This window comes from Chiloscyllium plagiosum, chromosome 18, assembly GCF_004010195.1.
Source record: "Chiloscyllium plagiosum isolate BGI_BamShark_2017 chromosome 18, ASM401019v2, whole genome shotgun sequence".
NCBI lineage: Eukaryota > Metazoa > Chordata > Chondrichthyes > Orectolobiformes > Hemiscylliidae > Chiloscyllium > Chiloscyllium plagiosum.
Window position 1 is genome coordinate 22,290,441 of NC_057727.1, and position 24,436 is coordinate 22,314,876.

A 24,436-nucleotide genomic window follows, 5' to 3' on the forward strand; every position below is an offset into this window, starting at 1 on the left:
GGGTCAGATTGTAACCTTGAGTGACCATCTGTCTGCAGTTTGCATGTTCTCCCTGTGTTTGCAAGAGTTTCCACTGCATGCTCCAGGTTCCTCCCACAGTCCGAAGATGTGCAGGTTTAGTGAGTTGGCCATGTAATATTGTCCTGTGGTGTCCAGAGATATGCAGGCCAGGTATATTAGCCATGATAAAGTGGGGTTACAGGGATGGAGGGTCATGATGAGCTGGATACTCTTTGGAGGGTTGGTGCAGACTCGATAGGTCCAATGTCCTCTCTCTGTACTACAGGGATTCTGTGATTCTATAAATTCTGCCCATTGTTTCTGTAAGTCTCTAAGTATATTTATTCAATACAGATAATGAACTATGTAGACCCCAAATGTTTCTCAGCTCAAAGTATAAATTGGAGGCAGATATAATTAGTTTTTTGTTTCAGAAGGACCGTTTTCAAAGAATCATCTTCCTAGTCATTTCTGCCTTGGTTTTAAATATTTCTTGCATCAGGAAGTACAAAAATCACTTTAATATCATGAAACTTTTTGCAGCAAGATGCTTCAGAACCACCACAACAAAATCTTAAGCTTATCCAGTTTGTCCTATTTTGCAAACAAAGTTAACCCAGTGGTGCTTGTTTCTGACCTTCAGTCCATAATAAAGTGCTCATCCAAGAATTTGTCAAGTTTATTTCCAACCGCTCTGATGGAATTTTAGAGCAGTGAAAGTTTTAGAAACTGTTACTAAAGATTTCCCTGCACGTGGGCATTAGGCAGCCAGTGGTCAGAGTGTGGCCTATTGCTGGCCAATAGTTTTTAAGTGAGGGAGCAGTTTATTTCAAGGGCTATGCATCATTACTCCTCTCTGGTTTGCTTCAATATTGGATGACACAGTTGAAAGAAGGTAGAGCTATGTGGAAACATAGAAGTTGCTGTGTTATTTCGGGGCCATAAGTACCAGTGCTCCAGAGTGGTGTTGTGGTGTTGCATAACAATACGGTGTCTTTGGGCTCATCTTTGCTTCAACAGCTTTTATTAATTCGCAAATGTGTGCAGGGACATGTGTCTTCAATTTGCCAATGTAGAAGTATTGCCTACTGATTTGGATGTCCGAGCTGCACAGTGGTAAAATAACAGTTGCCATAGTGACAGCAACCATGTGGTTGTAGATAATTCCCCACCATTTGCTGCTGGGTAGGAGGCCTCGAATTCTCATCCCTGGACTTTGAAATGTAGTAAAGTCTTGTGGATGTGCTTTCAATACATGAAATTAATCATTGTTACTTTAATAGGTGCAGAATCTTTTAACTTTTTCTATGAACTAAATTCATTAAAGAATAATGTGTTATGCTAATGAGAGATTCAAGGAATTTTTGGGGGATTGATTATTCCTGCAGTTCTTTCAAATCAACATAGAAGTTGAATTTTGCCAGACGCCATGAGACCATAAGATATAGGACAAAATTAGGCCATTTGCTCCATCAAGTTGGCTCCAGCATTCAATCATGTGCTTCTCATCCCCATTCTCCTGCTTTCTCTCTATAATCCTTGATCCTCTTACTAGTCAAGAACCTATCAATTATTGTCATTGAGTTATACAGCATGGAAACAGACCCTTCAGTCCAACTAACCCATGCTGAAAATACAACCCCTTCTCCCACCTCCAACACACTCCATCCACCTGGACACCCTGTGCTGGCCTCTTACCTGCCCTCCCCCGCCCCTCCAATCGCCACCAGGACAGAACCCCACTGGTCCTCACCTACCACCCCACCAACCTCCATATGCATCGTATCATCCGTCGTCATTTCCGCTACCTCCAAACGGACCCCACCACCAGGGATATATTTCCCTCCCCTCCCCTATGAGCATTCCAAAAAGACCACTCCGTCCGTGACTCCCTCATCAGGTCCACACCCCCCACCAACCCAACCTCCACTCCCGGCACCTTCCCCTGCAAGAAATGCAAAACTTGCACCCACACCTCCCCCCTTACTTCCCTCCAAGGCCCCAAGGGATCCTTCCATATCCACCACAAATTCACCTGCACCTCCACACACATCATTTATTGCATCCGCTGCACCCGATGTGGCCTCCTCTTTTTTGGGGAGACAGGCCGCCTACTTGCGGAAAGTTTCAGAGAACACCTCTGGGACACCCAGACCAACCAACCCAACCACCCCGTAGCCCAACACTTTAACTCCCCCTCCCACTCCACCAAGGACATGCAGGTCCTTGGACTCCTCCATCGCCAGACCATAGCAACACGACGGTTGGAGGAAGAGCGCCTCATCTTCCGCCTAGGAACCCTCCAACCACAAGGGATGAACTCAGATTTCTCCAGTTTCCTCATTTCCCCTCCCTCCCACCTTGTCTCAATCCCAACCCTCGAACTCAGCAGTACCTTCCTAACCTGCAATCTTTTTCCTGACCTCTCCACCCCACCCCCACTCCGGCCTATCACCCTCATCTTAACCTCCTTCCACCTATCGCATTTCCAACAACCCTCCCCCAAGTCCCTCCTTCCTACCTTTTATCTTAGCCTGCTGGACACACCCTCCTTCCTACCTTTTATCTTAGCCTGCTGGACACACTTTCCTCATTCCTGAAGAAGGGCTCAAGCTCAAAATGTCGATTCTCCTGCTCCTTGGATGCTGCCTGACCTGCTGCGCTTTTCCAGCAACACATTTTCAGCTCTGATCTCCAGCATCTGCAGTCCTCACTTTCTCCATGCTGAAAATAATCCCAAACTAAACTAGTCCCATCTTCCTGTCCCTACCCCATATCCCGTCCTACTCATGTACTTACCAGAATGTCTTTTAACATTGTAATTATACCCACATCCACCACTTCCTCATGAAGTTCATTCCACATGTGAACCATCCTCTGTTTAAACAATTTGTGCCTCATGTCTTTTTAAAATCATTCTCCCCTCACTTAAAAATGTATTTCCTAGTCTTGAAATCCCCCCATCCTGGAGAAAAGGTAACTACCATCAACTCTATCTATACCCCTCATGATTTTATAAACTTTTATAAGGCTGCCTCTCAACTTCCTGTGATCCAGTGAAAAAAATCCCAGCCAATCCAGCCTTTTTTTATAACTTAAACCTTCAGTACCTGGCAACATTCTGGTAAATCTCTTCTGAACCCTCTCCAGCTTTCAATGATTTGGCTCTACAGCCATCTGCAGCAATGAGTTCTACAGATTCACCACCTTCTGGCTAAAGAGATTCCTCCTCATCTCAGTTCTCATGAGGTTGTGCCTGTTCCCTCATGGGCTTTATCACAAGCTGTTCCAAAAACCATCTCATAGACATTCCACAAATTCACTTTCTTGGAATCCGCTAACAGCCAGTTTTTCCCAAACCACCTACATCTTGAGGTCCTCCATAATTATTGTAATCATGCTTTTCTTTCAAGTCTTTTCCAGTCTTATTTTCTGCCTCATATTCTGATTACTGCTGGGGGCCTGTACATAATTTCCATCAGGGTCTTTGTTCCTTTGTGGTTCCCCAACTCTACCCACACAAATTCTACACCTTCTGACATTACTATCAGTTTTAGCTATCAATTTAGTTTCATTTCTTACAAACAAGGCAACCCCACCTCCTCTGCCCATCTGCCTGCCATAGAGTCATACAGCACAGAAACAGACCCTTTGATCCAACTAGATTAGAATGGTGCTGGAAAAACACAGCAGGTCAGGCAGCATCCGAGAAGCAGGAAAATCAATGTTTTGGGCAAAAGCCCGTCATCAGGAATTTTTTCCTGCTCCTTGGATGATGCCTGACCTGCTGTGCTTTTCCAGCACTACTCTAATCTAGCCTCTGATTTCCAGCATCTGCAGTCCTCACTTTTGCTTTCGATCCAACTAGCCCATAATCCCAAACTAAACTAGTTCCATCTGCCTAAGCATGGCCCACATCCTTCTAAATATTTCTGATTCATGTACTTATCCAAATGTTTGTTAAACATAATAATTGTACCCACATCCATCACTTCCTCTGGAATCTCATTCTACACATGAACCCCTCCCTGTGTCAAAATGTTGTCCCTCATGGCCTCTTAAAATCTTTCTCCTCTCACCTTAAAAATGTGACCCCTAGTCTTGAAGATCCCACCCTCGGGAAAAGAAACCTGCCATTCACCTTATCTATACCCGTCATGATTTTATAAACCTCTATAAGGTCACCCCTCCATCTCCTATGCTCCAGTGAAAAAAAAATCCAGTCTATCCAGACTCTTCTTATAATTCAAACCCTCCATTCCCGGCAACATCCTGGTAAATTTATTTGAACCCTCTCCAGCTTAATAATATCACTCCTTTCACAGAGCGACCAGAACTGGACACAGTACTCCAGAAGAGGCCTCATCAACATTTTGTACAAGCATCCCAACTTGTACACTCAAAGGTCTGAGCAATGAAGGCAAGTGTACTAAATGCCTTCTTAACCACCCTATCTGCATGTGATGCAAACTTCAAAGAATTATGTACTTGAACCCCAAGGCCTCTCTGTTCTACAACACTACCCAAGGCCTTACTTTTAATTGATTAAGTCCTGCCCTTGTTTATTTTACCAAAATGCAATGCCTCGCATTTATCCAAATTAAACTTCATCTGCCACTCCTTAGCCCATTGACCCAATTGATTGAGGTCTCTTTATAAACTTAGATAACTTTCTTCACTGTCCATTACACCACCAATTTTGGTGTCATCTGCAAACTTACTAACCATGTCTCCTATATTCACATCTAAATCATTTATATAAATGCCAAACAAAACTGAACCTAGCACCGATCCCTGTGGAACACCACTGGTCATAGGCCTCCAGTCTGAAAAACCCTCCACCACTACTCTTTGTTTCCTGCTGTCAAGCCAATTTTGTTTACATTTGGCAAGCTCACCCTGAATCCCATGTGATCTAACTTTACTGATTAGTCAACCGTGTGGAATCTTGGCTTTACTAAAGTCCAAGTAAACAACGTCTATTGCTCTGTCCTCATGACTCTTCTTGGTCACTTCCTCCAAAACAATGTCGTTGGATATTTTATTCCCAGCCTGATATCCTCATAGCCATGACTGTGTGATAACCACAACACTGTACCTGCCAATTTCAATTTGTGCTAGTAGTTCACTTACCTTCTTCCGCATTTAAGTTCAACACCCTGAGTCCCATGTTGACCGCTCCCTCACAGCTGTCCCCTTAATCATGTTGTGCCTGAAGTTAAGATCCTGAGCCTTTCCATATTATCCGTCCTCTTACTTGTTCCGGAAACATTAATCTCTGCTGAGCCCTCCACCACTTTCACTTTTCCATAACTTTTCCATAACCACTCCTCTAGTATTTATGCTCAGCCCTAGTTTTGCAATTTGTCTGGACTCTGGTCCCAGTATGATTCAGGTGGAGCCTGTCCTTTTGGAACAGCTCCCTCCTTCCCCAGACTTGATGCCAATGTCCCATGAATTCAAACATTATTCTTGCATAGAGCTCTATTCCTCATGAAGAGCTTTTGCCCGAAACGTTGATTTTCCTGCTCCTCAGATGCTGCCTGACCTGCTCTACATTCTTTATTTCCCCTGCCTTGAATGGCTCCCTGTACCACGATGATATGGTCAGTTTGTTCATCCTCCATACAGCCACCACCTGCATTCACATTACACAAATATTGCAATACCTCAGTTTATCAGATATTCAGATGCTGAAAAGCCAACAGCCGCAGATATGTGAATTGTAAATGTTAATATGAATTTGTAAAGACCATTAGCTGCATAAGTCCTTGAAAGGCATCTGTCATTGTTTAAATTGAAGCTATTAATGTTTTACTATGTGGGTGAGTGGCAAGATATAAAATTCAGTGAGAATTGGAGCATATTTTCCATATTAAACTAATTCACCAATTCAGAGTTTACTCAATGCTATTTGAGTGTTTAAACACGCAGTGGAGTGTTTCCATCTGCTCAACTAATCCACAGTTACTCAATTTTAAAACAAGATTACCCCTTAGCGTGAATAGACACTCAATCATGATGTTGCAGATGCCCTGTCACCCGGGTACAAAGGTAACTATTGTAAGTTCTAATTAAATCTGGCTTAATTTCCACTGTATTGTTGCAACTTTACCAAATTTATGAACAATACCTCATTCTTATTGCCCCAAGGTGCATGAGATTGAACTTTCTTGTCCTCTTTTAGCCCACATGAAGGAATGTGTTGATTTACCCTTCGAATTATATGAATGATACATAAATAATGAACCAATTAGGAAAGTTAATGAAGTTACATTAACTGTTAACTTCCATTACAGTTGTGTAAGTGTTATCAATAATGCTGCATATATCATTCCAGTTATTTAGAAGCTAATGTTCGAGGTATACACAAATAGGTTTCTATTACTGCTGGACCTTTCCGATTATTGTGGACTCTGTTAAACAATCAAAATGTTGTTTATAGGTCAACAGGATAAATAATTGTCAGAGATTACCAATTGTCAAAAGGCAATCATATGGACAGCATCAACATCATACTCTCATACCTGTACCTCTGTGATAGAGGTTTCCAAAATGAAAGTGGTGAGGTAACCAATTGGAGTCTCTTTCGTTGACTTCAGATTGGCCTGTGTGGAGTCTGCTCATGTTACCAATAACTACCTTACAACAATTTAATGTTTAATTATTTTAAAAGTGGTAAATGATGGTGAGAAGATTTGAGTACAGGAATAGGGATGTCTTGCTGCAGTTACAGGCCTTGGTGAGACCACAGCAGGAGCGATGTGTGCAGTTTTGGGCTCCTTGTCTGAGAAAGGACATTTTGGTTACGAAAAGAGTGCAACAGACATTAACCAGGCTGATTCCTGTATTGGCAGGACTGACATATGAAGAGAGTCTGGATTGGTTAGGACTATATCCACTGGAGTTCAGACGAATGAGAGGATCTGATTGAAATCTATAAAGTTTTAGCGAGACTAGGCAACGTAAATACAGGAAGGATGTTCCTGATGACTGGAGATTCCAGAATGGGAAATCATCATCTAAGGATAAGGGATAGGCCATCTTGGACTGAGATCAGGAGAAATTTCTTCATGCCGAGAGTGATGAGTCATAGAGTCATAGAGATGTACAGCACGGAAACAGACCCTTTAGTCCAACTTGTCCATGCCAACCAGATATCCTAACCTAATCTATTTCTATTTGGCAGCACCTTCCTATTCATATACCCATCTAGATGCCTTTTAAATGTTGTAATTGTATCAGTCTCCACCACTTCCTCTCGCAGCTCATTCCATACATGCATCACACTCTGCATGAAAACAGTTTCCCCTTAGGTCACTTTTAAATCTTTTCTCTCACTCTAAACCTATCCCCTCTAGTTTTGGACTCCCCCCAACCCAGGGAAAAGACCTTGCTTATTTGACCTAACCATGCTCCTCATGATTTTATAAACCTCTATAAGGTTACCCCATAGCCTCTGATGCTCCAAGGAAAGCAGTCCCAGCCTGTACAACCTCTCCCAATAGCTCAAATCCTCCAACCCTGGCAATGTCTTTGTAAATCTTTTCTGAACCCTTTCAAGTTTCACAACATCCTTCCAATAGGAGGGAGACCAGAATTGCACATGTGGAGTTCTCTGCCTCAGAAAGCAGTTGAGGACAAATCATTGAATGTTTTTGAGAAGGAGGTAGATATAGTTTTCAGGGCTTAATGGATCAAAGGGAGTGGAGACAAAGTGGGAACAGGGCCCTGAGCTGGTTGATTAGCAATGATCATATTGATGGTGGAGCACTCTCCAAGGGCTGAATAGATTACCCCTGCTCCTATTTTCTATTTTTCTATGTAAGAGTTGTCCATCCCGTTGCAGAAGGACATCTTGCCTCAGAGACTGTTGGTAGTTCAATAGTCACCACAGCACCAGTAGGATCACTGGTCACTGCTGGGACTACCAGCAATCGCAGCACATAGAAGAGCTCAGAAACTTTTTGAGTTGGGGTCTTCATGGGGTATGAGGAAGGGTTGGCAGTGGGTTGCTGAGCTCAGGAAGCCAAAGTTAAATAGAGTGAGGGGGAGGTGGGTACTGGGATAATGATCTTTAAGGAGAAAACCATTAGTAGGCCCAAAGGACTCTCAATAGAAGCCTCACCCATCTTGCCCAATATCAACAGATACAGCTATCATCACTGCTCCCCTCACCTGACTTCCTGCCAAGATAAAATACTGATCACAGTGGAATGAGGTATCTAAGTGCCCATAATTGTGTTACTTAGGAGCCTGTATAGGTGTGAGAGCAGTGATCTGGCTGACACATCCCTGACTACCTCAACATTTCAGATAGTTTGGGTGTAAGTGAGTGGGCAATTTAAGGCCACCAACCAGATTATGTGCCCACCCCTACCTGGTCTCAAGCCCACTGAGAAACAAAACATGAAATCTTGATGGGGTAGTTGTGGGAAGGATGTTTCCTGACATGGAAGCGTCTATAACTAAGGGGATATGTCACGGATTAAAAATCAGTGGTTGTTCATTTAAGACAGAGATGGGACAAACCTTTTTCTCTCAGAGAGTTGTAAGTCTTTGGAACTCTCATCCTGATAAAGGGATGGAAGCAGAGTATTTGAGTAGTTTTTAAGGCAGTAGTAGTTAGATTAAACAAGATGTTGAAAGTTTATTAGGAGGGAATGTGGATTTGAGGCCCTTATCAGAATGCCCATGATCTTTTTGAATGCCAAAGCAGCATTAGAAAATGATTCACCTATCCCTGCTACTAATGCACATGTCCTTTTGTATGTATGTAAATCCAGCTGATTATTATTTGTGGATATGTGTGTAATTAACTTACAATTCCTTTCAAAACAAGATCAAGGGCTTTTTATTTACTTTGATGAATGTAGGACTTAAGAGAAGGAGTAAGTCATTTGGCCCTTTAATACTGTTCCACCATGCATTAAGATCACAGTAGATCTTATGATGTGGTCTCACCTTCCTGTCTGTATCCCTGTATAACACTTGACTGCGTTGTCTGTTAAAGAAAAGCTGTGACTTGAATGCGTGCAATGAACAAGCTTCCACAGCTTTCTGAGGAAGATCATTCCCCTGACCAATGATCTAGCAAAAGAAAACAATTTCCTCATCCAAATCTTAAAAAATAGACCTCTTATTCTTAAACTGTGTTCTGTCTCCATCTCTCCTCAGAGGAAACCTCATCCAGTATTCTCACTATCAAGTCCTCTCAGGATGTTACATATTTCAACAAGATCACCTCTCATTCTTCTAAACTCCAAAAGGTACAGATCCAATCTATCCAACAATTCTTAATAAGATAAACCCTTCATTCTAGAAATGAGACAAATACACCCGCTCTGAACTACTTCCAATGTAATTATAGTCTAACCTCATTCAAAAATCAAGCTAAATTTTTGTGATTCATGTATCAAGACACCCCAATCCATCTGTAACACTGATTCTACAATTCCTCACTATTTAAATAATCTATCACTTTTCTTTTCTTCCAGCTAATGTGGAAAGTTCCCATTTTCCCCCATTTGCCTTCTTTTTTGCCAACTCACTTAATGTGTCCTCATCTCCACTTTCCTATCTGTATTCCTGTATAACACTTGACTCCCTTGTTTATGAATGTGTCTATATCCCCTTGTACACTTTATAATAATAGAGTATAATAACTCTAATAGTCAGGCAGCAATTAAAAAAGCAGCCTGTTTTAAAAAAGAAAAATAAATATCAAGGGTTATGACCTACCTGTTCTTGTAAGTGAGATATGGCACAGGGAAAGCAGTCTTTTTATTGTGATAACGGAGGGAGGAACCACGGATCCAGATAGAATGTGGTATGTGACCAATGATTGACCTTGACATTAAGGCAACATTTAATCGATGTCGCATCAAGGAGACATCTAGAGTCAATAAGAATGTGGAGGGAGGGGTGGGGGTGAATGTCTTTCAGCTGTTTGGAGTAACCTTCATGCAAAGGATGATTGTTCTTGTTAGAGATCAATCTCTCTGTCCAGGGACACCTCTGAAGGAGGTCCTTGAGGGATTATCCGAGGCCCAACTAGTTACAGCTGCTTCATCAATTTTGCTCTTTCCATCATAAGGTCAGAAATGCGATGTTCACTGATGACTGCACAATGTTCCACACTGTTTGCCACTCCTCAGGTACTGAAGCAGAACATGTCCAAGTGCAGCAGCTAAATGTGGACAACATTCATTCGTGCACTTAAAAGTGTTAAGTACCATTCATGCTACAAAAGTACTAGACAATGATCATCTCCAATAACTGAGGACTTAACAATATACCTTCATAGTATTTTAATTCTGGTAAACTAATATCAACATCCTGGGGGTTACCATTGACCAGAACCTGAACTAGAAAAGCCTTATAAATACTGTGGCCATAACAGCATGTCAGAAATACTGGAAAAATCAACTCACCTTTTGACCCTTTGAAGCCTTTCTACCATCTATAAGACACAAGGTAAATGTGTAATTGGATACTGAAACACTTACCAGAATGAGACCTGCTCCAGAAATACTCAAGAAGCTCAATAACATCCAGTTCAAAAAACACACATGATTCGCATATCATCTACCACCCTCAACATTTACTCCCTTCACCACCAACATACAGCAGCAGCAACTAGTGCCATCTACAAATGCACTGCATCAATTTACCAAAGCTCTTTTGACAGCACTTCTCAAAGCCCTTACCTCCAGCATTTAGAAGGACAAAGACAATGGATGAATGGAAGCACCACAATCTGTAAGATCACCTCCAAGGCACACACCATCCTGACTACGAAATATATCATCATTCCATCCAAGTCACTGGGTCAAAATTCTTGAACTCCCTTCCTAACAGCACTGTGAGTATGCTTAACTGTGTAGATGGCAGAGGTTCAAGAAGGCAGCCTACCAGTACCTTCCCAATAGCAATGAAGACAATAAATACTTACCTCATCAGTAATGCCACATCCCATGAATGAATAAAGAAAAATGCTCTACTGGAATTGAGCATATGTATTAGAAGCTGTCCATAATATAATTCCGGCTTTTTGAGTTATGCCCCAAATCTAGTCCAGAACTACACCCTCCTGGAACCAAAGAAACCCTACAATTTGTGTGAAACAAATATAGTGGGGTAGTGGTCATGTCACTGCACTAGTAATCTGATTCTCAGGGTAATGTTCTAGAATCCCTGCAGTGCAGATAGAGGCCATTCAGTCTATTAAGTACTAGCCCTCTGAACAGCATTCCCCCTCTATACCTGTATCCCCACATTTACCATAGTTAACCCATCTAGCTTGCACACTCCAGGGCAATTTTGCATACCCAATCCAGCTAACCTGCACATCTTTGGAGGGTGGGAGGAAATCAGAGCACCCAGAGGAAACCCACACACACATGGGGAGAAAGTGGAATCGAACCCAGGTCCCTGGAATCTGTGAGGCAGCAGTGTTAACCATTGTACCATCCCAATTGTGGGTAGATGAGTTTGGATTCCACCATGGCAGATGGTGAAACTCGAGATTAAAAAAAACTGAAATTAAAAATAAACCTAATGACGCCCATGTAATCATTGTCAATTGTCATTAAAAAAAAATCTGGTTCACTAATGTCCTTTAGGGAAGGAAATCTGTTGTCCTTACCTGATCTGGGCTAGATATGACAACAGACCCATAGCAATGTGGTTGACTCTTAAATATTCTCGAGCCAATTAGAGATAGGCAATAAATGCTGATCTAGCCAGCAACAATTACATCCCAGTCCAAATAAAAAAAATTTAAAGCTTAACTTCCTCCACAACCAGTGCACAGTGATAACTGTGTGCTTATTCCCAAGATACACTGTAGCAACTAATCTAGATTCCAATAGGACTTATCAAACCCACAGCCTCTACCACCTAGAGGATCAATGGAAGCAGGATTACCCCTTCCTTCAACAGTGCCTCGAATTAATACATCCATTTGATTTGGAAATACATTGTCATTTCTTTATCATTGCTGATTCAAAATCCTGCAATTCATAGTCTAACAGCCCTGCTGGGGTACCTATTCCAGACACACTGCAGACTTTTAAGTAATCACTACCACCTATTCAGGAAAATCAAAATGTGTAAATGAAATGCCAGTGATGACCCCATGCATTCAGAACAAGGGTGGAGTACCTTCAAAATCATGATCTGGACCCAAATCCAGAATTAACCCTAACCAAACCACATTGTGTAGTCCTGAAGTATTGAGGCCACACATCGCAATCCCACCTTTTTCCAGTTCATTTTGACTCCCACCTCAATGTTGCCTCAAATCTGCTGTCGGAAGTAGTGGGCCTAATTCTATCCCCATCCCAACTCACAAGAATAAAAATGCAATGGGTGGGTATCCTTCTGGGACAGGAGGGTTCCAAACTTTACCTTCCAGCATGAAATTCCAGCTCAGAGAATCATTGTGGCATAGAAAGAAGCTATTAGATCCGTCAAATCTACTCTAGTCCTCTGCAGAAGAAACTATTCCATTCCATTCCCCTCGTCTATATACACATTCTTCTGCAGGTGTCCATCCAATTTTGTTGTGAAATAATCAAACATCTCAGTTTTCATCAGGAGGTTGTACCATCGTGGTACTGTCACTGAACTGGTAATCTGGAGGGAAAGTGGCCTCAGTCTCAACGGATCCTCAGGCTGCTCCCTCAGCATAGGTTCATTTCCTTCACTGGCTCAGGTTACCATGAAGTTCCCATTTTCTCAACTTTGCTCCTTACCTGAGTTGTAGTGACTCTCTCGTTAAAATGACCCACCAGTTGACACAACTGCCCTATGATTCTCAGGGCCTAATGCCAACTTTACCTTTTACTTTGATCTGGGGGTCCTAGCTATCGCTCTGAGGACATAGGCTCATATCAGTAACCACCCCATTAGTATACTCCTGATAGAAGAAATTATTGATATTATTATCGTTTGGTACTTGCTCAGCAATAACTGCTCGGTTTAGGTTCTGCTGAGACTACTCAGCTCCTGACCACATTTTAACCTGTGTTGAAAGATGGACAAAAGAGCTGAACTCTAGAGGTGAGGTGAGAGTAATTGACCATGACATCAAGGGGATATTTGGATGATAATGTCTTCAAAGTGCCCCAGCAAAACTGGAGTCAATGAAATCTGACCAAGCCACATCTATAATTCCAACAACAATTCCGACTCTGATGAATTCTAATTTCAAAGCTCATCAGTCAAAGTTTTCTATTAATCTGTGGAGATCATGAATAAAATTCTTCACAGATTCCTCTGGATGTTGAATTTTTCATTTAAATCTTGTTCTTGTGCAACCTATGAAATTTCCTTTTTCTTCATGAAAAGAAATTGATATGTTCCTTTCTTTTATGGCTTAGAACAGAATACATGTCCATTTCCACAACATTTCAAATGGACCTCTGAGGCTGTGTTCTTAATAATCTTTCTGCTAACTCAATGATTTAAATTATGTGTTTTTCAACCTTTTTCACAGTCTTAAATTCTCCAAATATCTTCTTCTATCAGATTCTGTCTTCTAAATCTTTAAAATTGCCTTTCCATCCCTATAAATCTTTACCACACCATTCAAAATGCTGGGTGTAATTTAATTTAATAGTCCTGGACTTCACTACAGCAGCCTTGCCTTGTGGAGTGGGCCCATTACAGCAGTGATGTTTATTGTAAATGGTAAGTGTTCCTCTTTAATTTTTATTTGAACTACTCTACTCTTTTGCATATTATTTTTAAAGTTTTCCCTCTGCCTACAGGAATTTTATTGAAACCCAAAAGAACTGGGGATGCTGTAAATCAGAAACAAAAACAGAAGTTGCAAGAAAAGATCAGCAGGTCTGGCAGCATCTGTGGAGAGAAATCAGAGTTAATGTTTTGGGTCCAGTGACCCTTCCACAGGACTCTTATGAGAGCTCTTCTGTTTTTGGACAAGGATTTTAACTTTGTTTTTGGAGTTCCGAAATGGTTGTTTCAGAGCAAACCCTTGAATTAAGACTGTCCTTCTCTAAGGACTCTAACTCGTAAATGTGGCTTGTGTTTTCATACTTTACTAGCATATACTGTCTTGCTTACTACTCTTACCGGTTCTGAAATGAAGTTTACAACATGTAATTGATTAATTGATAGCAATAGATAAAATTTATGTTAACTAGTTAGGCATCATCATTAAAATAAACAGGAGTCTGACACCATCAGGATGTAGAGCCAGACCCCTATATTCACTACCCGAGATTGTGTGGCATCATTAGATCGGATGAAGCCTAATGCAGTCTCCAACATTAACTCTTTTAGAGCATTACTTTACACACAAACTGTCTCCTTTTCAAAAGGCAGTTAAACATGAGCAATGTGTGTCAATGACACTCACATCGTGAAAGAATTATTTTAAAATGAGCTTTATATTCAGAAAGTCAAGGGCAATAGCCGAACAGGTCAGGCACTTCTTGAGCTAACAGGAAGTCAGTGTTTAATGGGAGATTATTTTCTTTAATATTTGAAGCATGTGTAAAAGTGAGCACGAACACTGGGAGTGTGAGAGCTGGATTTTCCAGTCAGCTGTTTGTTTATTTTTGAAAGTTTTTGTCTGAGAGTTCAACTGTTACAAATTCAGGTTATGGGAATTCCAAAAGATATTTCTCTAATTTTGCACATTTCAGAAAATACGGATGAGGATAAAAAGAGGAACGTGATACTGGCTGGTGTACATTGTGAACTGCTTATACTTATGCAACTTATACTCACATATGGTCCCAGAAATGTGCAGTTGGGAATGTCTGATAAACTACCGCCTGTGGTGAAGATTAATTTGTGCCATCTGTTCAAACATGATCTGTTTGGATCCTTCATTACATCAGTGGCATTAAACCATGAGCTTGTATGTTTCAGGCTCAGTCCAAACAATTCTAAGGGCCATTAGCAATATCACTCAAATGACAATGCATACAAAACCTGCAACAGATTTTTAAAATATATTATTGGACTCCAGCGGACCCTCATCATGAAGTCTAGTGCAATTTCTCCCAGACTCCTGCTATAATTCTAACAAGAGATCATAGAATTCTTACAGTGTGGAAACAGGCCCTTTGGCCCAACGAGTCAATAGACAATAGACAATAGGTGCAGGAGTAGGCCATTTAGCCCTTCGAGCCTGCACCGCCATTCAATATAATCATGGCTGATCATTCCTAATCAGTACCCTGTTCCTGCCTTATCTCCATAACCCTTGATTCCACTATCTTCACCCCTCAGTGGAAATATGTTTCCTACTGCCAGAGTGTCCAATCCTTTCATAATCTTATACGTCTCAATCAGATCCACTCTCAATCTTCGAAACTCAAGGGTATACAAGCCCAGTCACTTCAGTCTTTCAGTGTAAGGTAATCCTGCCATTCCAGGAATTGACCTCGTGAACCTACGCTGCACTCCCTCCACACCGAACCTCCGAAGAGTAACCCACCCAGACTCATTTCCCCTAGCCTATATTTACCCCTGACTAATGCTCCTAATCTTCATAACCCTGAACACTATGGGCAATTTAGCATAGCCAATTCACCTAACCCGCACATCTTTGGACTGTGGGAAGAAACTGGAGGAAACCCACGCAAACTCCACAAAGACAGTTGACCAAGGCTGGAATCGAACCCAAATCCCTGGTGCTGTGAGGCAGCAGTGCTAGCTGCTGAGCCACCATACCACCCTAACCAGAAACAAATCAACATTTACTCAAGCTCTGTAAAAGGCTCATCAACTTTATCAAGTGATTAAACTGTCCATATCATGAAGATGATTCTCAAATTTGACCTGATGGTTTCTTTAGAGCACTTGGAAGGTCTGGAGACATTTATACTGGAGTACCAACTTGTAGGGCAGAGAAAGTGAGGACTGCAGATGCTGGAGATCAAAGTCAAAAATGTATGATGCTGGAAAAGCACAATCGGTCAGGCAGCATCCAAGGAGCAGGTGAGATGACAGTTTGATCATCAGCTCTTCATCAGGAAAGCCAGACTGGTAACCCAGAGCTCTTCCTTGGCTTCTGTGTGCTTGTAACAATGCAGGTTCAATAAGTAATCCTTAACTGATTGAATTTCTGTGCATGAAACAGACATCAGGATGATGGCACTGTTTAGGAGAGAGCTCCACCCAATGAATTTCAGGGACCCTGTTTCTAGCCACAAAACCTACAGTTGTCATGAGCTGGAAGGAGTTTTGAGCATATAGAGGTGTGAAGAAAGAATGAGAGGAAAAGACTGAGGCCTACAGTTTTGTCTCAGCTCACTTCACATTGCCATGCCCTTGAACACTAAATACGATTGTCTAAAATGAACTCAGTGGTTTCAAATTAATTTGCCCCCATCTTTCATATGCTATCTTGTCTAACGGTCAGGAAACTGACTTTAACTTAGGGTGTGGATCAGGCACACATTGTGGGCTTCCCTGATTCAACTGGCATAAGCCTTGGGGATGAAATGGGAGTGGAACAGGACAAATAGGGGAAGGTAAAGGATCTGCAGTCGATCATAATCAGGGAAGAAGAGTTTAGCCCAGGGATTGTGTGGGAGGGGGCACAACATTTCCTCGTAAGATTCAAAGAATAACTTCTTCTCTTCCTGATCTACGAGGAGACATTTAAAAGAATTAAAATTACCAATGTGTCTGGACCTCCTCTGGTCCTGCTCCTGCCTACAGATAGAATATCAATTTTGGGTCCACATTGTGAATGAATTGTATGAATGGGAGTTAAGGTATTACAGAAGAATTTATAATGCCATGAGTTCACAATAATTACATATGAACAAGACTCACATTTGTCTGTGACAGGTGCCTCTCCTAAAAAAGTCCACTGCATTTGTAAAATGGCAGGGAGTGAAAAGCACAGTGAATGCAACAGGAAACACGTAAATGTCATGATTACATTCTCTGCTCTAATTGTGCCTTTGGTCATGTGGTTTTATGCACATAGTTTAGCATTCAGGTTCTTTATAAACTGGTTGAGGAGAAAGCAGGGTCAAATCTGTCTAGGCCTAGGGTTCCTGAGAACTCTGTTCATTGTATATTAGCACGAATGACTATACATAGTAATGTGAGATACATCAGCTCCTATTTTTATTGTCACATTGTTAGGATACCATTATCTACAAGTATTTGTCTCTTCAAATTTAATTAACTCCTCCCACATTGTACTATTTATGCCAGTGGACAGCATTGCAAGATTACTCTAAAGTCCTAAAGCCCTTACACAATATCTTATCGCAAGCATTTTCCTTTCCCCATTATAAATATTCAATAACAGTTATATACCATCTCAAACAAGCTGCTCAGATTGCTTTTGACAATATTAATTGTAGATTTTTCCTTATCGCATCTGCATCTCCTCAAATCTTTGACTTGATTCACCTGTGTCGATAGGTGGATAAGGAACATAAATTTCAAGGTGAAGAGGACTTGGGGTAAAGTTGGTGAGCTGACTTTCTCTATGGTGCTTTTGTTAGATCAGAAATGTAATCAATCTGGCAGCCTGACTACACTCTGTGATAGAATGTCTAGATCAAGGGATCGGCCATATCAAAAGCTACCGTTGATGCCAATCATGCATTTATTTCTCTGATAGTACCCTCTCTTGAACATCCTATGTCCAGATTAGTTGCCCATAGGTATTTGCTCACCCATTAATTTATGGCCTGTTCTTTAAAATTCTGTTCCAAGGAATAAATATATATGTTGGTTGGAAAACAAATTGGTTTAATGCTTGTTGTGTTTTTAGACTACAGCAGATCTTCAAAGAAGTGACTTTCTTTTCTAAAATGAAGACCTTAATAGGACTGGACAAGTTTGTATTGGCTGATTTGGGTTTTTTGAACCGTATTTGTGAAGATACTATAGCATTGGATTACGTTGCATTTTGCATTGAAGTTGTCACATATTGTATATTTCTCAAATATCTGGTTTGCTCCTCCAGTTGAATACTCTTGCACTTTGCATAGTCAACATGCATTGTAGAATGTTCTGCATTAAATTGAACTTTTGCTGTATAATGCTTCTGGAATGATTTTCAAGGCTCTCAAACATTGCTATTTAGACTACTAGACATAGAGTAAGATCCTCCTTTGACTGAAGAAGTATGGTAACTGATCTATCTGAGAGACCAATAATGATTTTGTCACAAATGAGATCTTGTTGTATATTTGGTAAAGAATTTTCTTAACATCATTGTTGACAAATTTGCTGTCACTTAAATGGTTTAAAGCTGCTACGTTACTGTCTTAAAAACTGAAATTGCTGGAGAGAAATTCTCACCTCAGATGCTGCGAGGTACGCTGAGTTTTCCCAGGAATTTTTGTTTTTGTTTCTGATTTCCAGCATCCACAGTTCTTTGGCTTTTATATTATTTCCTAACTCTGCTTCCAAACCCAGTTTTTTTTTGGTTATTCTTCTGTAGTGATCGGAACCAGGTGGACCTTATTAACTACGAGATTCTTGTTTGGCCCAGGTTAACAACCCCAGTGAGGGAATTGGCTGACTGATATAACCAGGAGATTTAGAATCTCCTCAATTCAGTGGATTGACTTTGAGCTGGCTGGCTACAGCCAGTGTACTGTACACAAGTAAATAATGGGTAACTTGGTGACGGGATACCAGCCTTTGTGCATTATTTCACCTTCCTAAAACAAAACCAGGTTAGAATATTCTCAGTTGAGGGCTGACATTGAGCTGGCTAGCCACAGCCAGGGTTACTGTCCACTAGGAAATAAAGGTGACTTAGTGACAGGGCACTGGCCTCTGTACAGTTATTTCATTCTCTAAGTATCAAATTGACTTTGGATGCCCACTAATTGGCCAATTTTCGAGGAAGGTTGATCTGTCCTTTGACAATTTATAGGTTTTTAACCACTATAACTATCTTTTATTTTCCCTTGAAAGTTTGTTTCGCCTATGACTGGCTGTAACAGCTTCCATTAATTTATGGTTGCGTTTGGTAGTTTCTCTGCAGGTGTTTGTGTTCAGAGATGTTTCCTCTACAACAACTGTTCAGTCCTGTGGCTTTTCTGGCTACTAATTAGTCTTAAAAGTGTATAGCTCATTTTTTTCTTGAAAAAGTGCATTTCTGAATCTATCTGCTCCCCAGATAATTTCAGGTCTGTTTCTTGATCTTCACCACTGCCACCATTTTCGAAACAGTGGATCCCATCAGAGTGACCCTCCTTCATCATGGTTAAATACCTAACAATTTAGGTTTTTCACAAACTAATCGAGGAGAGGGCAAGTTCAAGATTTGTCTTCAGGCTTTCCCTTCATTAGAACTCTGTTTACATTACCAAGTAACGTAAACCACAACAGATTCTATCCTTATTGTCATAGGCTCATAGAAATGTACAGCACAAAAACAAATCCTTTGGTCCAACTTGTCCATGTTGACCAGATATCTTAACTTACTCTAGTCCCATTTGCCAGTATTTTGCCCATATCCCTCTAAACCCTTCTGATTCATATTCCCATCCAGATAACTTTTAAATGTAATTGTAACAGCTTCCACCACTTCCTCTGGCAGTTCATCCCATACATGCACCACCCTCTACATGAAAAAGTTGCTCCTAAGGTCCCTTTTAAGTCTTTGCCCTCTCACCTTAATCCTATGCCCTGTTGTTTTGGACCCCTAAACCCTGGGGAAAGGACCTTGACTATTCAAACATTCATGCTCCTCCTGATGATATAAACTTCTAAAAGGTCACTTCACAGCCTCCGATGCTCCCAGAAAAGTAGCCTCAGCCTATTCAACCCTTCCTATACCTCAAACCTTCCAACTCTAGCAAGTTTCAATAGTGTTCCAATCATGGCCGAACCAATATCCTGTTCAGCGGCAACATGACCTCCCAACTATACCCGATGCACTGACAAATCAAGGCATGTGTACTAAATGCCTCACATTGTTAAAAGATTATTCTTTACATGTGCTTCTCTCTTCAAATCTAATGAACTCATCCAATAGCATGCTATTTTCACCAGTGGGGAGCAGTTCCATCAGATCATTGCAAGATTTCTCTGGCGTCCCAACATCCTTACACAAATATGGCAGGTAAAGATAAAATTAGACCTCATCATGTTGAGATGAAAGTTGAAAAATTGTGGAGACCCTAAACCCAAGTGTGCTTCATTCTCCTAAGTTTTGGTGCAATTAGGTAAACATGCATAACATACGGCCATTTTGTGAAATCATTTTTTGAACAGGTAGCAGAACTACAATTACAATTTGAAGTGACAATAAATGAATACACTCTGCTGAGTTTGCTTCTGCATGTGACATTTGGAAAGAGCTATATTTTAAGAATTTAATGTGCAACTTCAGTCATGATTTAGAAGAGTGAGAGGAAACTCTTTGCGGCTTGTATATTTTTGCCCATTTACTTGCTACAGTGAAATACTGGCAAACCTTATTTTGGCAAGTTTCCTGGACTATTATTTTATCTGATCGGCTCCCACCCCCTTTGCCACAGCATTTAATCTTTTTTGCCTTTTCCTGCCAAGCAGGGTGTCTAGTACTGTTGCAGTGAAAATGGATTCACCCTCAACTATACTGTGGCCCTCGCAGAAACATTCTAAGAAAACAGTGGTAACTATACCTCATGAGTCAGTACTGTTATTGCTAGGCTATGTAATTGCTCAGCTGTGTTCTGTACATGCTGCCAGAAATTTAAAGGTACTGTGAACTTTAAAAAAAGACAGACCAAGCACAGTAATATCAGTTTGCAGGAAACGCTATTTTGTAATCTCTACCCAGCAACGATTAACTGAGTTGTTGCTATGTTGCTTTGCAACATTGCAAAGTTGCCATCTCATCCCAAATGGGCTGCAAATTCCTGGGACATGACCAACTGAATCTGCAAAGAGGGATAGCCTACAGGTTGCTTCAGTATTTCACCAGCAATGCTAACCTGGCTGGTCCATAAACAACAAGAATCCCTTTTATGTTACTGATGTTTGCGTCCATTGTTTGAACCTCAAACTAATCCAGTCCTTCTCCATTATATTGCTTAGAAGGTTACTATGTTAATGAAGAAAGCTTTTCACAAGGATAGTGAAAGCATCCTAAAAGGCATGTTGGGCTAGGGGTTGGGCGGGGAGAGTAAGTGGTGTGGATCTGTCTTAATGGTCTGGAATTTGAGGCATAAGCTAGATACGCCAGATATACCAAGTAAATTCCTGTACAAATGATTGGTACGGCCATTTTCAGCATTGAAATGTGAGAGGAGGCTGCTGCTCTAGAAATTCTACTCTAACATTAGAAATACATCTGATATTGTCTAGGGTATTTGTCCATGTGTTTGAAATACTGGTGCAGTAACATAACCATTATGCTAGTATATTCTTCATCTCGGCAATATTAAAGAATACAAAGAGCATAGATGCTAACATTGATCCACATGGATATCATTGGAAGCCAGGCATTATCATGTATATTCTTAAGTCAGAGAAAGAATGGGAGCATTGATCAATGAACCGCAATTGGATTTTTTAACAACAATCTGGTCTTAACCACTGCTGAACAATTGATGTAGCCCTGAGAGAATATGTGGTAGGTTGTTAATTATGACTGATTACCACTTTGAAGAGGATTTTTTTTTAAATTGGAAAGATAAAGTTTAGTTGTGATATTAAAGGTTTTACCTTAACCCAATGTGTGTGTTCAAATCTTCATGCTTTTCTCAGATGATGTGACAAGATTCTCACTGGGTCGCAGCAAGATGCCATTTGATGGTCACTATTGCTTATTAGATACCTCGTTAAAGCTCAACTCACATTATTACTATTTAGCCACCTATCTTATCAAACTCGCCAAAAAGAACTGGACAAGGAAACCAAGGCAAACAAAAGATGGATTCAGCTTGTTACTTTCTCTGAATGACTTCAATTTTGGAAACTAGCACCAACATCTCCCTGGGCATCAGCCACTCACACTATATGTCAATGGACATTGTCAACTGACATGTGCCAGCCTCTAAGAACTCTCATGGTATATCTTTGATTCACTAATAGGATGTTTCCACTCTTCAATACTGTATCTTAGGCTGCACTAACAACTATCATTGTAATGCTGCTCCTGGGATATTGTGTGCTTGGGGACATGTATCCAGCTCATGGACTGGGCTAGACTGCATCTCCAGGTTCTTCACTCACTGTCATAGCACTCACTCAGACTGAGCTTACCTGGAGGCTCAAGCATCCCTTTCTTGCGTTGCTGTGCTGAGCTCGTCTCAATCAGTAATACCAAGCTCAAATTACTGCTGTCATGCCTTGCTACTTATTATACAGGATCCGAGGATCAGGAAAATCAACAAAAGCCCTTTTGCCGGAAATGTCAATTTTCCTGCTCCTCAGATGCTGTCTGACCTGCCTTGCTTTTCCAGCATCACACTCTTGACTCTAATCTTTAGCATCTGCAGTACTTGCTTTCTCCCAGTCTACAATACCAGAACAGACCCTACTTGAGGAGCTCACAGTCAGGATACTCTTCTCATAATGGATGAGGTGCCAAATAGTGGGCAGCACTGCAGCCATCTTGACTCTTTCTGTCTTTCTGTGGGCTATTTTCCCCTGTAAGGAAAGAGAAGTGGATATGAGAGATGAAAGAGTTATTACTTTTGGTGCAGATAGGGATGTTTCCTGAGTGAGTGAGTAGGTAATGTGGAGGCCCTGCAGGGTTACATTTGAGTGACAGTAAGTGGGAAAAATATTGCAGGCTTTAGAGAAAGTGGTAGAGCATGAACCTTGGTGAGAGGTGGTACAGGAGCAGAGAGAGAAAGAGAGAGAGAGTGAGTATCAGAAAGAAGATGGTGGACCTGATCCCTAGTGGAGTAGAGAAGGATGTTGATCTTACTCATACAGTGTTGGGTATTCGTCCAAAAGGCTGAGATGGCTTTAATTGAAGTGGCAACTTCAGACCAAGCTGGCATGGTCAGTTGGCGTATCCTTGATTGCTCATCCTTGGGGGAAAGGGAGTCCTTCCTCTAACCATCTTGTCCAGTTGGATATCCAGGATCCTGCCCACAGACTGGGGAACTAATTTCCCCCTGTCTGCAATATCCAGGGTGAATGTCACTCACCATATCGGGCATCTCCAGACAGACAGTGCTTGTTCTGGTGTACGACTGGGTTTTGAAGATAGTGCAAGCGCAAAGGATGCGAATGAATTCTGAGATATGTACTATGTGGTGAGTTATTGTGAGAACGATGCACCTTCAGCTGGGTGGAAATCAGATACGACAGATATCAGAGAGGCAAGGTAGATAATTAAAGACGCACATTTGGTAAGATTCAGCAAAAATTGTCACTAGACCTCTCAGCAGAAATCTCTCTAAAAAAACTCAATGCAACTTACACTTGGCCAAAAGAATGATGATTCAGCCCTTAGTGTCCACTCAAGGATTCAACACTGAGGAATGATGAAAGCCATCATCCTTCCGTAACCTCATGTTCCCTCTCTCCAGAAAACTCCTTCCCACAACTCCCATCCTACCCCACTCATCCACCTACAGAGTTCTACTGATATACTTTTGAATATCTCTTGGAGAATTACCACCCCAGGTATAGACAGGATAGATTGAGTGAATCCTTAGAAGCGTAAAAAGGCAGTAGGAGTATACTTAAGAGGGAAATCAGAAGGGCAAAAAGGGGATATGAGATAGCTTTGACAAATAAGGTAAAGGAGAATCCAAAGGGATTTTATAAATATGTTAAGGACAAAAGGATATCTAGGGAGGGAATAGGGCCCCTCAAAGATCAGCAAAGTGGCCTTTGTGTGGAGCTGCCAGAGTTGGGGAAGATACTAAACAAGTATTTTGCATCAGTGTTTATTGTGGAAAAGGACAAGGAAGATATAGAATGTAGGGAAATAGATGGTGACATCTTAAAAAATGTTCATATTATTAGAGGAGGAAGTGCTGGATGTCTTGAAATGCATTAAAGTGAATAAATCCCCACGACCTGATCAGGTGTACCCTAGAACTCATATTATAGAGGAGGAAGTGCTGGATGTCTTGAAATGCATTAAAGTGAATAAATCCCCACGACCTGATCAGGTGTACCCTAGAACTCTATGGGAAGCTGAGCAAGTGATTGCTGGGCATCTTGCTGAGATATTTGTATCATTGATAGTCACAGGTGAGGTGCCAGAAGACTGGAGGTTGGCTATCATGGTGCCACTATTTAAGAAAGGTGGTAAGGAAAAACCAGAGAACTATAGACCAGTGAGCCTGATATCAATGGTGGGCAAGTTGTTGGAGAGAATCCTGAGAGAGAAGGTATACATGTATTTGGAAAGGCAAGGACTGATTAGGGATAGTCAACATGGCTTTGTGCATAGGAAATCATGTCTCACAAACTTGATTGAGTTTATTTGAAAAAGTAACAAAGAGGATTGATGAGG